General features: G+C 33.1%; 1 protein-coding gene across 9 annotated transcripts in view; it reads right to left on the bottom strand.

Moving 5' to 3' along the window:
* LOC127866594 (FMRFamide receptor-like) overlaps window positions 1-13,264 on the bottom strand; it is a 77,377-nt gene that overhangs the window by 34,532 nt on the left and 29,581 nt on the right. For 7 of the 9 annotated variants that reach the window (XM_052407233.1, XM_052407236.1, XM_052407230.1 and 4 more), the window contains exon 2: window positions 3,269-3,325. The gene's annotated coding sequence lies outside the window, so the exon portion shown is untranslated. Of the gene's footprint in view, window positions 1-3,268; window positions 3,326-12,562; window positions 12,752-13,264 lie in introns of those variants that run through there. The other 2 variants (XM_052407232.1, XM_052407239.1) reach the window with 1 other exon arrangement.

Genomic DNA, 13,264 nt, shown 5'->3' with positions numbered 1-13,264 from the left:
ACTTTTCTAGCTCTATAAAACGCCTCTGTCTCGACAACGGTCACTTGCACCTATTCATTTCCATGGCCGTGACTTATTACTCAGATTATCAGATAATAATATGCGTCGAACAAAATATAAATTGTGTAATAACAGGTTGTGGCATTGATATCAAATGCGCTTAATTATTTTTAATTGCATACGTTCTATTCAGGTTATAGATTAATAATGAAATCGCTCCTAATACTCCTCTAAGATAAGAGAGGGCGGTTCAAGCATTACACTGAAGTGCCAAGTGTATTAAGTTACTACTGAACATAAGAAAGAATGATCGGGAATTTTTGTCTTCAAGATTTTTGTTATTGTCGTTTTTGTTTTATAATTGTACTGATCTCTCCGAAACTAAATTCACTGCTCTGTCGTCCTGGGTTCAAAATGAAAACTACAAGGGGAAAATAACAACTTATGCCTAAACTCCAAAACAAATAAACCTGAGAATAATTAGTAGCTTTTACTTGACTTATTTAATGCAGTTTTAATAATGATTTTGATTATTGTTTGACACGTTCGTGTTTTGCATATATCGCTCACAGCTTCATCTTATGTCCATCCGCATTTCCTCATGCAATCATGGCACCATCAAGGCAGCCTCGCGCAATCAGCGCGCCTAGCAACCGTGCACAGATATTTCTGAAACGCATTTATTTTCTTCTTATAGACAGTATATCAATATACTAGCAAATGAAACATAAACATTAACATATTACTCATTTGATTGATTGCTGCTGGAGGCTCTTTTTTAACAATTATAAAAGTTGATTGCATATTTGTTCTTGAAAACAAACAACTTTAAGATGAGGTAATGTGCTGTGCAAATTTAGTTGGGATCATTAAAAGCCAATTATGAATCATCGTATTTTCCATAGTAAACATCAGAAATATGTTCAATTAAAAATGAATAGCAAAAGCCCCATATTCAAAGGACCATCTTTCAATATAGACTTCTAATTTTAGGCATATTCGTTGAAAATTATGTTTACTTCATGTTACATATGTTATAATCGCCTTATTGTTGGCGGCTGGAATTTTCAACATGATTTATTTATACCTGTATTCTTCTGGATTTAATGAGAGAGCATAACTCATTCTCAGTAACTCATTCAAGAAAAGGTTGCCTTCTTACTGTCAACATAATTGAACAGAGCATCTGGGACGGAATATATCAATTCAATAAGCAGTTATACCGTATGGTCGCAATTGGCAATTTTCTGGCGCAAACGGCAAAGCATTCATCTTGTATGGCGTACTGAATTATATTAAAACGATGAGATTGGCTTTTCCTATTGCGGTCACAGTAGGAAAATTAAAACGTGTAAAGAACTTGAAGACCGATTAGAATGTTGCTTTCTTTGGCGAATGGTGTTTTTGTTTGAAACTGAACCGTGTGTGATTGTATTGTTCTCTCATAACTTTTCAGCGATCATATTGTAAACAAATAACAAGAAGACAACCGACTTTGAATTTCGCAATAAAATTGCGGCCATTGAGTGTCATGATATTCTAGTCAAGATACCGGCAGCTGATTTAACATTTTTATAAATTTCCAGGAAAGGTTTACCATACATGTTACGAATTTATTGTTGTAATTTTAAGGGAGTTTTTGAGACATTGACAGCTGCTTTTAAGACGTTATTTCATTCATTCACCTGCAGGTTAAAACAAGGTCACTGACGTACTTGGGTTTAGTGATTGATTTGTAATTGTTTTCTGTAGGCTTAAATGTGTCACTGATGTCAATCCAGTAATGAAAATTTGTTGACAGTCCAGAACGAGATGGTAGCGATTTACAAAGTAGAAATATCTTATGATGATCGAATGAGTATTCCCTTCGCTCTCCGTGACACGCTACTGTAGCTGTGTTTTATAATCATATGTGCATCTTTGAGTGGGGTCATTCCTTAACAACCGTAAACAAATATATCATTGTGATTCGCCGATAATTTTTATTAGAATTTATTCGTTATAATTCACTACAAGAAGTTATAAGTCCGATAATTTATTGTCTATGTAATGTTTTGAAACAGGAATTAAATCAATATTCTGCTGTATTCCCGGCTCGCATTCTTTTTGAAGTAAATCTTAAATGGCATATGTCACCGTAACCATTTATTGCCCGCCAGAAATTATGTTTCTTGGTAAGTTCTATATAAACATGATTTTCAATGCTAAAATAGTTTGAAATAACTAAACAAAAAATAAAATGTGTGCTTTTATATAAGTAGATAAAAATAGTACTTCAAATTTCCTTTTCGAGCACCGCGGTGCTCTTATAACTACATTAAACGTGCGTTAATATAATACAAGCATGCATATTTCACGTATTCACGGTATTCGTTATAAATACGAACATGAATTGCAAATGAAATGCTTGCAATCATAAAAAATACGTATTGTGTTCTCAAATACATAAAAGTGTATGTATTCAAGCAATCATGTATGCTCTTTGTATCTAAAAACATATTGATATTCAATGGATTACTGGTTTAAATGCTTACTCCAAACGCACACTCTTACATAAGGTGAACCGGAAAGTTCTTTCCTTTAGAAAAGATTTGCGGATAATGTATCACTGGTAAGTTGCATCTAAGATTACATATACATACATTCCGGGATGCAGCCAACAAGCTTTTGAATTAATTGCTGAAACATTAATAGCTGGTGAACATTTAAATGCATTTAAATGCATTGTTGTGTGGTAAAATAAATATAAGTGGGAAATTATTGAGATATCATGAACATTCACATCAGCGGATACAACGATGGTTAACCAGAAATAGAACATATTTTAGCCTAGGAGAAGAAGAAAATACATCTTAAAAAAGCATAAAACAATTTGCGTCTTTTTATTGATGGTATGACCACTTAAAGTGATACATTTAGTAATACAGAAAATAATACAGAAAATAATATTCCGAATATATCTTAATCTGCTACAATTCTGAGTGGTATAATCGTGGATATACGAATGTGGGAATTTTGAAAATTCTACAACTTTTGCTGATATATACTGCTTTATATGATAAACACGAAGAAATACCGTAACCACAAACGATCAAATCAATTGTCGGACATTTATATTAAACCACGGAATAAGAAAACGCAAACTATTATACGTTTACACGCCACTTGTCTAGATTTGGTGTACAAATACAAACGTACAGGCATTACATTTAAAAACAACACAATCCTAAACATCAATAAAGGCTTAATTTTACCTATGGTAACTTACCGTGGTGCCATGACGGAGCTAATGGATTAATAGTGTGTTTCTTTCTTCAACAGAAATCTGAAAATAAAGAGCTTGAAAAAATAAACAAGTTCTAAAAAATTAAAAGTATTCATATATGTATTTCCTCCATGCAACTACTACTATCAATAATACTTAAATCATTGAGCCGATCCGTTTATTGCCCATACCATTTCAACAATTATTGAACAATACCATGCTTTCAACATTCTCTATTTTGACAACAGTAAGGAAAATCGGACGAACGTAAATTATATAACGAAGACTCTTAATACTGACGTAGTAAATACGAAAGGAATCTGAAATTGCTTAATGCGCGACACTGATGAAGTGGCCTCTAAATGTCATATCGAAGGACAACTCGTTACTGAGAAACACGGATTAAGGAAGGAAAGGCGACCAAATGTATTAACCATTGCGGGCATCCTTTTGATAATATAAACGCAGAAACATACGTGTTTTATAAGACATGCACGTAGAGAATGCATATCAAACCTTAATGTTTTGTCGGATAAAAACCCTACCGCACACACTTCTTATTTTTCTTACAGATAACAGCGATTGAATAGGCTGATGTTCAATGGATATTTTAAAGACATTTCGAATGTTACTATACATTTGACAAAGCACTAATTTATTCATGTTTATCTAAGACCGTACAACTAAGTTAGGTGAACACGAAGTTCATTTCGTAAATAAATGATGGCGATTTCCATTCTGTTTTTGTCCCAAGAATAACAGTTTATCGCATACTGTTCAATTCTTTATACTAATAGTTATTTTACTTTGCCAACATCCTGAATAGTCTATTTCGAATAATTCACGAAACGGAAAGTAGTCCTCATTACCATGCATACATGCTGAACTTCTTGAGCTTATCGAATTCCTCGGAGATATGAAAAGTAGTCCAGACAAAAATATGGTATGCAGTGCCTGTGGATGACGCTGACATTCGAAAGAGAAACACACTTTCTTTAATTTTACTCTAGAGAAATACTTTCTTTTAATAAACGCCTTTGATTTAAACAATATCGACGAAACTCTAACGGTGTCTAAAGATTGGTTTGTTCAAAAGATTGTTTTTTAAATGCCATCCAATTAGCTTCACGTAATTTCAAACTAATTAAACATTCAAAAGCGTTTAACCATCTTTTGATCGCTTACATTAACTCAATTTTTTTTTCAAACCATCCTTTAAAATGTGTAACTGTTATTTCATAGTATTTATACGGATTGGTACGTAACTGTAACGATTGTTCAGAATTTTTCACACGATACGACAAGACAAGACAAGATGTCACATAGCTCAAAATGCTTGATTTAATTGTTCCTTATGTGGCCGAAATGTTTAATAAATGTGAATTCAAGTTGTAAATTATAACAGATAAAACGACATAGATTTTTGCTGAAAATTAACATACACAGAAAACCTAAAATATCATTTTCACCACAAGTAGATTCCAAATTTAAATAAATTTCAAGAAGCCAAACAGACTGGTAACTATTTTAAGTCGGGGATGGTAAATATTTGTTTCGTTTGACTTTAGATTCCTCTAGATTAAACAAAATCGTATTACTGTCATTTAAATGGACTTTTGCATCTTTTGTAAAAAAATGAATATACAAGGTTACATATCTATGCTTGTGAAAAAAGTAAAACTATGGATTTAAATATGTTTCAGATCCCTAGTATCTCTATTTCTTCCGACTCAGTGCCTTTCATCAATACCGCGAATATCTTGAGCAGACATCAGCACTCAGTATACAAGTCATTCGTGTTTGACACATATAGAAGATTAAGGTTTGCAAAAAGTAGTTTACTGTCCAGACAAAACTATACGATTGGTTTATATTAGCCGCGTTCTGAGAAAACTGGGATTAATGCATGTGCGTAAAGTGTTGTCCCAGATTAGCCTGTGCAGTCCGCACAGGCTAATCAGGGACGACACTTTCCGCTTTTATTTTTGGTATTTTATTTTCAAGGAAGTCCCTCCTTACCGAAAATCAAGTTTAGGTGGAAAGTGTTGTCCCTGATTAGCCTGTGCGGACTGCACAGGCTAATCTGGTATAACACTTTACGCCCAGTTTTCTCAGAAAATGGCTCATTTGTGAAATCCTAATAATTTGTAATTTACTGTTTTCTTAACATGTCATTACATATCTGACATACACATACAGAACGTAAAAGTGAATTATGACAGCATTGATTTCGGTTGTGTAAAAAATTAAACATATAAGGAAAACTCAACATAAGCAAAACTGAAATTGTACTCCGAACAACACAATAGATCATCAAAGTGTCTGTTTATTTCCGGTGTCTTTAATTGGAATGACAGACATGTTAAGTTATTTCTCATAAAAATGTCGTCAAACTGAGTCCGTGTTTTAACAGCGTCACAATTTTGTTGCCCTGGTTTCAACAAGGAAGATCATTAGATATCCACTTCAACATTATCTCTCTGTCAAAGTAGGTGTGTGTTCCGCAGTAATAACATAATAAATAATCACTATTATTTGTTTTAATTACATCGCGTGTTGTATGTTTTTTTTTTTCAAGATTAATGATAAGGTTAAGTTCGGTGATGTAAAACAAAATTGTAAATTGAAATTAAATGCCGGTTGTGTATTATACTTTATTATACTATTCTTTGATTAACGTATTGCTCTTCATATGTTAAACATAATAACATGTTTATCTTATATTGGCGCGGTCTTCGAAACAGCTAATTCTTGTGCAATAAGTTGCGTACAGTTTTTTACTTTTTTTTTTACATTTTTTAACTTGTTTTAAGTTTGACTCACCTTAAAACTAAAACTGGTGTATATCCTTTTTACACGATTATGCTTAATGAGAAGGAACTTGTTAATCATCCGATGACTGATCACAAACTTCAAAAAAACGTCCAATTTGCAGTTGCTTGTGGCGAACGCGTTATCTTCCTTATGTTGTAATTTGTGAACGTTACATTTGACTTTCTCACCTTGTAACATAACAACTTTAAATCTTAAAACAGCAATGAAGTTTACTTGTAAGTAATGGTTGGCTGACGTGCTTCTATATTTGTCAAATTAAGCGAAACGTGCCAGCAAGGTGATACTTTCATATTGTTTACCACTCTGTTTTACAAAATATTTGTGTTCCAAATCAGAAGGTTACTAATAAGACGAATTAAAGTATCGTCTATCTAGTTTCCATTGTACTCGTATCGAGAAGATTCGCATTTTCACTAAAGAAGACTACGGTCGCAGTATAAGAACTAAATAAGTGGTAATTTACGATGATCAAATTGTTTTGTTAAAGCGAGTTATATGTTTAAATCCGAATAAAAGGAATAAACGTTCAGAAAAAAATATTATCCAAAAAATCAACTACCGGTTATTTAGATCAATAAAAATCTAAATAGTTTTCTACCTAGTAGACAAAAACTCACAACTGTAAAAATTCATGCAAACGTTTGGGAAAGTCCCACTATTATGTGCAGATTTTTTCATACCATACATCGATTAAATGTATGGTTTTACAACCAATAGGATTAATTGTATCGGTTTCGGCGTAAACTTGGTCGTCTTGAATTTCATTGAGGTAACAAAAAATTCGTAGTTTGACATACCGGTAGTCCATATATTTTATCAATTTTTTCCCGTTCATGTTCAGGAATTGTTTTAAGATTGAGAAAATACAATTGTGGCATTTTTATCGTATTTACTCGCGTGAATCCATTTAGGCCTAGCGTCTAGAAAAAAAGGCCTTGGCAAACAGCGTATACCCAGACGAGACGCCGTATAATGCGGCGTCTCATCAGGTTCTGCGCTGTTTGCTTAAAGGAATTTCTGTAAGAAATATTATAAATATAGAAATAAATATACTAGACCTCCCTAATTTTTTTAATAAATTGATCCAATTTTGAAGGATGGGAGCGTCCACTAGGCATAAATGGGTTAACCTTTTGAAAACAATAATGATCTCCAGGGAATACAGAACCTGTAATAATGTCACATATTGCTCTTCAGTATGTAACACTGTAGTTCATGGAAAAAAATGCTAAAAAATAAACGATTAATAATTCAAAAAATAAGACGCTGAGTCCACAAAAACACACGTTAAATTGTATTACCAACATGACAGTTACATGACAGTTATGTATGAAAAATGGTCCATTTGACATATAAACAAGTGTTCCCTAATAAGTAAATAAAGGTTATAATAATGAGGTCATTTTCATATTAAAATGCACGTGAAAAGTATTAATAATAAACTGTATTATTTCATTTAGCAGGTTATCAAATTTCTTTAAAACTGGATTTTTTTTTACATTTATAGAAACACTTCCGATATGCCCTGGTTATTTCAAATTATAACTCGCTCAAGTAAGCATCGTTGACACAAACCGATTTTTCATAGCTATGAAAGTAGCTTTGATGTTTTCTCTATGCTTTTTAAATCAACATCATCGCCTTTCTAACATTCATTACAATCGAAAAAAGACACACATAAGCAGTGAATAAAGTATGTTAAACGCATACCACAAAAAAAACATTCGCAAGATAAGGCACGCGCAAATAATTCCACTATTTTAATCAACGCTTGGAATCACAGTATGATTAACTTTCTTACCAGCTTTAAGTAGCAATTAATATAATAATCAATCACAACGATGTCAGAAAACATGTAAAACGCTATATTTCACTTTTTAACACAACAGTTGTTATTTATTTAATTAATCGTTACGCTTGACCTTTCCTAATAACAATTAGACTGACACAAAGTCTCTATGTAAACCTACAAGGTATTAAATCACTGACGTTTTTGATACATGGACGCGTCAATTATTACATCCAATACTAGTGTTTCAACCAGTCAATCATGAGAGAGCCTGATAAATTTCCAGATTCTCTCCTCATTAAAGGCATTTAATCAAATGATGTATATGATACTACGCAACTGGCAGCGTCGCGGCTACATGGAGACTACTTCCGTCGCTCTAAGCTACCTCATCAATCTAGCTGCGCGATGTAACGTCGTAAAGGTGTGCGTTCTTGTCTTTCTCATTCATTTAAATAAATACTCAGATTATATTTGGATCATAAGCATACATATTACACATGTTTATATAATAACAAATAACAAAATTATGCGACACAAACACGAGAAACCTATCAAATGAGTCGTGTTCTGAGAAAACTGGGCATAATGCATGTGCGTAGTGTGTCGTCCCAGATTAGCGGACTGCACAGGCTAATCTGGGACGACACTTTACACACATGCATTATGCCCCGTTTTCTCAGAACAAGACACATTTTATATGTTTGCATACAGCTAATGTTTTAAAGGTTACATTTACACAATTAACAATTTGTAATACCTGTTTGGACACATTGCCCATGATCGTTTAGTATAAAATCTCTACTGTAAAATACCCCCTTTTACAATACGTGTTCCTTATTTATAGAATAACAGCGTAAACTAACAAATAATTAATAAAAAACAATTATAGCAATTCACGTAACACGTAGGAAGTTACAGCATCGTTCTTAGAAGTATCCATCAGTGTAATTATTTATTCATAACCTTGTCAAGTGTAACTAATAACAACTGATAGATTTATTGATCAAATTCCAACTTGACACCTTCTTAAATTATATTGTATTACAACAAAACACACAAAGGAAAATGCGATAAAGTTATATCACGACTGAACACTCCGATGTTTTGTTAATTAATACGTATGAACCTCGCTCCGAGAAAACTGGGCAAAATGCATGTGCGTAAAGTGTCGTCCCAGATTAGCCTTGTGCAGTCCGCACAGGCTCATCAGGGACGACACTTTCCGCTTTTATGACATTTTTCGTTTAAATGTAGTCTCTTCTTAGCAAATATCCAATTAAGGCGGAAAGTGTCGTCCCAGATTAGCCTGTGCGGACTGCACAGGCTAATCTGGGACGACACTTTACGCACATGCATGAAGCCCTGTTTACTCATATGAGCCTCACTCCGAGAAAACCGAGTTTGATGCAAAATGAAGTTTAGTCCCTGATTAGCCTTTATGGACTTCACATGCTGATTTGGGACGACACATATAAAGTCCCTTTTTTCAAGGGCGCGGTTCAAATACAAATAGTAAACAAATCAGACAATATCATGAGATTCCATAAAGTTTAAAATGGATGCCTATGAATTTTATTTAGATATTGTTCTCATATCAGCTTTACCGCTTAGAATTCAAGTTGGTCGATATGATACTCAAAATGAAACGCACGATATTGTCTTTGTTGTACCGAAATTGGTACTGAAGACGAATTCCATTATATATGTTTTTGCTTAAAATTTGACGATATTAACATATATAAACCATTTTATTACAAATACACTAAAATAGTAATAATAAAAATGACTGTATAAATGCTAGCAATTTATATTTTAGAAGCGTTAAAAATTACCAAATACCGACCTGAACACTAAGAAATTAACACAGAGTTGAACTCCTTTACACTCGTTTAAAAAGTTTATACTTCGAGGTTAATTAATGCAAATGCAATTATCGTTGTTTTCCAGTTTATTCGAAAATTATCTGTCTGTTTATTCACAAAACTATCTCTGTATTTTATGTATTTATGAGTATTCGTGTTAAAAAAAATATTATTTTAGTATAATTACATGCAAAAATGATATAACGTGACACAAAATAGTGTACGATTATGATGAGTTTAGATGATGCACTATTTACACATTTCAATATACTTTGTTTTATTCGCTTTTAATTTTGCACATTTTATTCAACGTGCTCAAATTCATGGAAATGCACATCCGTCATCAAAATCACATACAGTTTACCATATAACACATTAGAAAGCACCTCAAAAAGCAAAGCTCCATTACGCTTATTAATTAATGATTACTTTTGCTCGGGATAGTTTCAGTAACACATTTTTGGTGGAGTTATTTTTTAAGCAATATGGGCCCGTATTCACCAACCGATTCTTAGACTTAAGAATAAAGAATAGACTTGGAACCAAGAAAAATGTGTTCAGTGTTTGAATATATACAGGCCTCCACTGGTGATTATGTCATTAACAAAATGTTCTATATGAACAATAATATAGACAGAGATGTTAACTGCAGAGTTTGACTAAAAATTAAAGAAATTCTTGAATATTCTAATTTAAAGAATTTTCTTTATTATTAGACTCAAGTCTAAGAATTGTTTGGTGAATACGGGCCCTGGGTCCAAAACCATTAATTCAAAATATCATGGTTGTGTATTAAACGTCTTACCAGACCGTGATTGATTCATACTCATGATAACGATAGGCGGGAAGAAAGCAGAATACTTTAACACTAACTTATCGGTATTATTACTTTGCTGAGTTCATGGAAGGTATTAGAAAATATGCTTGTGTTTGATATACAGCTCTGGTTTCCCTATGTATATACCGAGAAACACTGTTCAAGCTTAGTATATTTGAATAAGATAGTAAATTTGTGGTTTGAACATAATTTTTAATACAGTCGATGTATGAGTTAGGTTAAGTTAAAACGACAGTCACATTCAAAAGAATTTATTTTGACGCATTAAAAATGGATAATTGATCATGTAGTTAGTTCAAATATTACATCTAAACAAATGTGTGTGAAAAAAGTTTTTTTTTCGGAAATTGATAGAACATGTTCATTTGCTTACGAAGAACACATACAGGAAGATACTTATTGTAAATGTCAGATGAATTATTATTTAAACAAAATCTTCTTCAAATATTATAAATATAACAACGTAATCTAAAACGAATTTTCGCTCAAAATCTCTTCGGTTACACAACTCTTCTCGTGCATACTATATCTCGTGCTTCTTCCTGCTTATCGCGAGAACGAATCGTAATAAAACCCTCAAGAGCGCTTCATTAATAGAAAAAATACAGAGGTAAGAAAAAATACAGCGGTAAACCAGAAATAGTTGCCGATAGGGCTGCAACGGGTACCCGAAATATCCGATGATATCGGATCCAACTTCAGATTCGCGGGTACGGTTCCACCCCTGAAAATTTCGATTCCGGATATTTATTTTCATAGTTGTATGTAACCTAGCGCTGTTTTCACAAGTATTGTTTTTATTCATATTGGTTCTGTTTAAAAGATAAATCATACGTGTAATAGTGGCTATGTATTGACGATTGACAGTCAAATAGCAGATCATTCGAGATCCTTTATTGTCATTACACATTCCGTAATGAGCCCCGAGAGCAAAAACTAATTCGAAATCATGCAGGATCTACACATTACAAATGCAATTCATAATGGCAATAAGTTAATTCTCAATCCTTATTGTCTTTCTGAGTTGTATTAAAATACAATGGTAGTGGATCCAGTGCGGCTAGAAAATGATTCAGGTAAATTTTGCATAATTTCGCGACCTGTCGAATTGTGTTCCTGCATAATGTATTGTCTTGAAAGCATATTTCGTCATATACTAAGTGTAAATGCTATCTTGTGATGAACGGAACCTCAGTGCCCAGTGAGAGAATCTTCTCCACAGCAGGAGACCCTGTCAGTGCTCATAGGGCTTGCCTGGACCTGGGCAATGTTGATATGTTAATTTTTGTGAAAACAAACATCAAACTTATGAACAGTGAAAAGTGTATTTTAACGAGCATACTATTAAGTGAATAAGCGTTAAGGTTTCGTTTTATTTGGACATCGCTACAATGTTAAACGAGAAATGTGTTATGTTTTTTGTTAATATATGTTTAATGTTTTTTAGTCAAATTATACATGTACTTCTAAAACAATGATACTTTAATTTAGACAGAAAATTCTAATTTTCTCTTATCTGAGAGATACGGATCCGAAAAAACTGCAAGAAACCATATTTGGATTCGGATTCGGATCCGAACATTTTTTTTTTATTATTCGTTGCAGCCCTAGTTGCCGATATTACTGCACTGCGTAAAATGCAAATGTTTGTTAGGCTGTTAAAAACACCAGTATTAGCGAATTCAAATACCATTACCAGGTTTAAATATTAAATGTATGACTGGACACATCCCCCTTCTAGAATGATAAATAACTTAAATCGAAGACGAGCTTATAAACAATTTCTTAAAAAAGCATACGAACATTATAACTTTCAAATATAATATAAAAAAAATATTATAATATTATAGTGCTGAGTAATCCAAAGGCGCATCAAACTGTCAGTTCACTTTATTTGTGTGTATTAAACAAAACCATCATGAGCGCAAACGAATAAATAAAAAAGCAGTTTGGCTTGTCACAAAACTTACGTCTTCAGAGTTATATCCTATAAGTTCACATTGGACAAATATTTTCGAACCACTCCGATAGCTAACAATCGTATTCCAGTTCAAAGTATTCCTGAAAGCACGTCTAGCTAGCACTGCCGTTGGACTTATCCTGCCGCCGATCTTGCATCGGTTCACTCGAATTCACAGCTACGAACGTCAAAAGCTCAAATTCACCAATAGACGAGATTACTCTGAATACCAGGCTTAACGTTATTTAACTGGACATGGGTTATCATCAGTGAATGCCGGACCCACTGCCGAACATGATAGGAATGGCGTGATAAGGAGTGTCTATTGTTGCTTATCAAGTACGAATGGTCTGAGCTTCATCTATCATTAGGTGAATGACAGCCCTTATTATAGTTAGAAATATGTCTTCATGTTTAACCTGTGCTGTGAACAAATAAATAGTTAGGTAACTTTCTGTAATGGCATTCTTTCTCGAACAAAATGAACAGAAACGAAGCTGAACTTTAAAAGGACCATAAACTAATGAATTCATTAATAGTTTAACATCGTTTAAACAATAACATTTTACTTTTAAAAGCGTTTAAACAATATAAAACATTGAAGATAGTTTTAAAGAGACGCGAAGTTTGGCACTTTCCGAAAATGGGAAAATAAACACAACCCAGAAGATTTCAGTATACATATAATTCAACTGCTACAATATTTCAGTAT

The sequence above is a fragment of the Dreissena polymorpha genome, chromosome 2, assembly GCF_020536995.1.
Source record: "Dreissena polymorpha isolate Duluth1 chromosome 2, UMN_Dpol_1.0, whole genome shotgun sequence".
Lineage (NCBI taxonomy): Eukaryota > Metazoa > Mollusca > Bivalvia > Myida > Dreissenidae > Dreissena > Dreissena polymorpha.
This window is presented reverse-complemented; position numbering and strand designations above follow the sequence as displayed.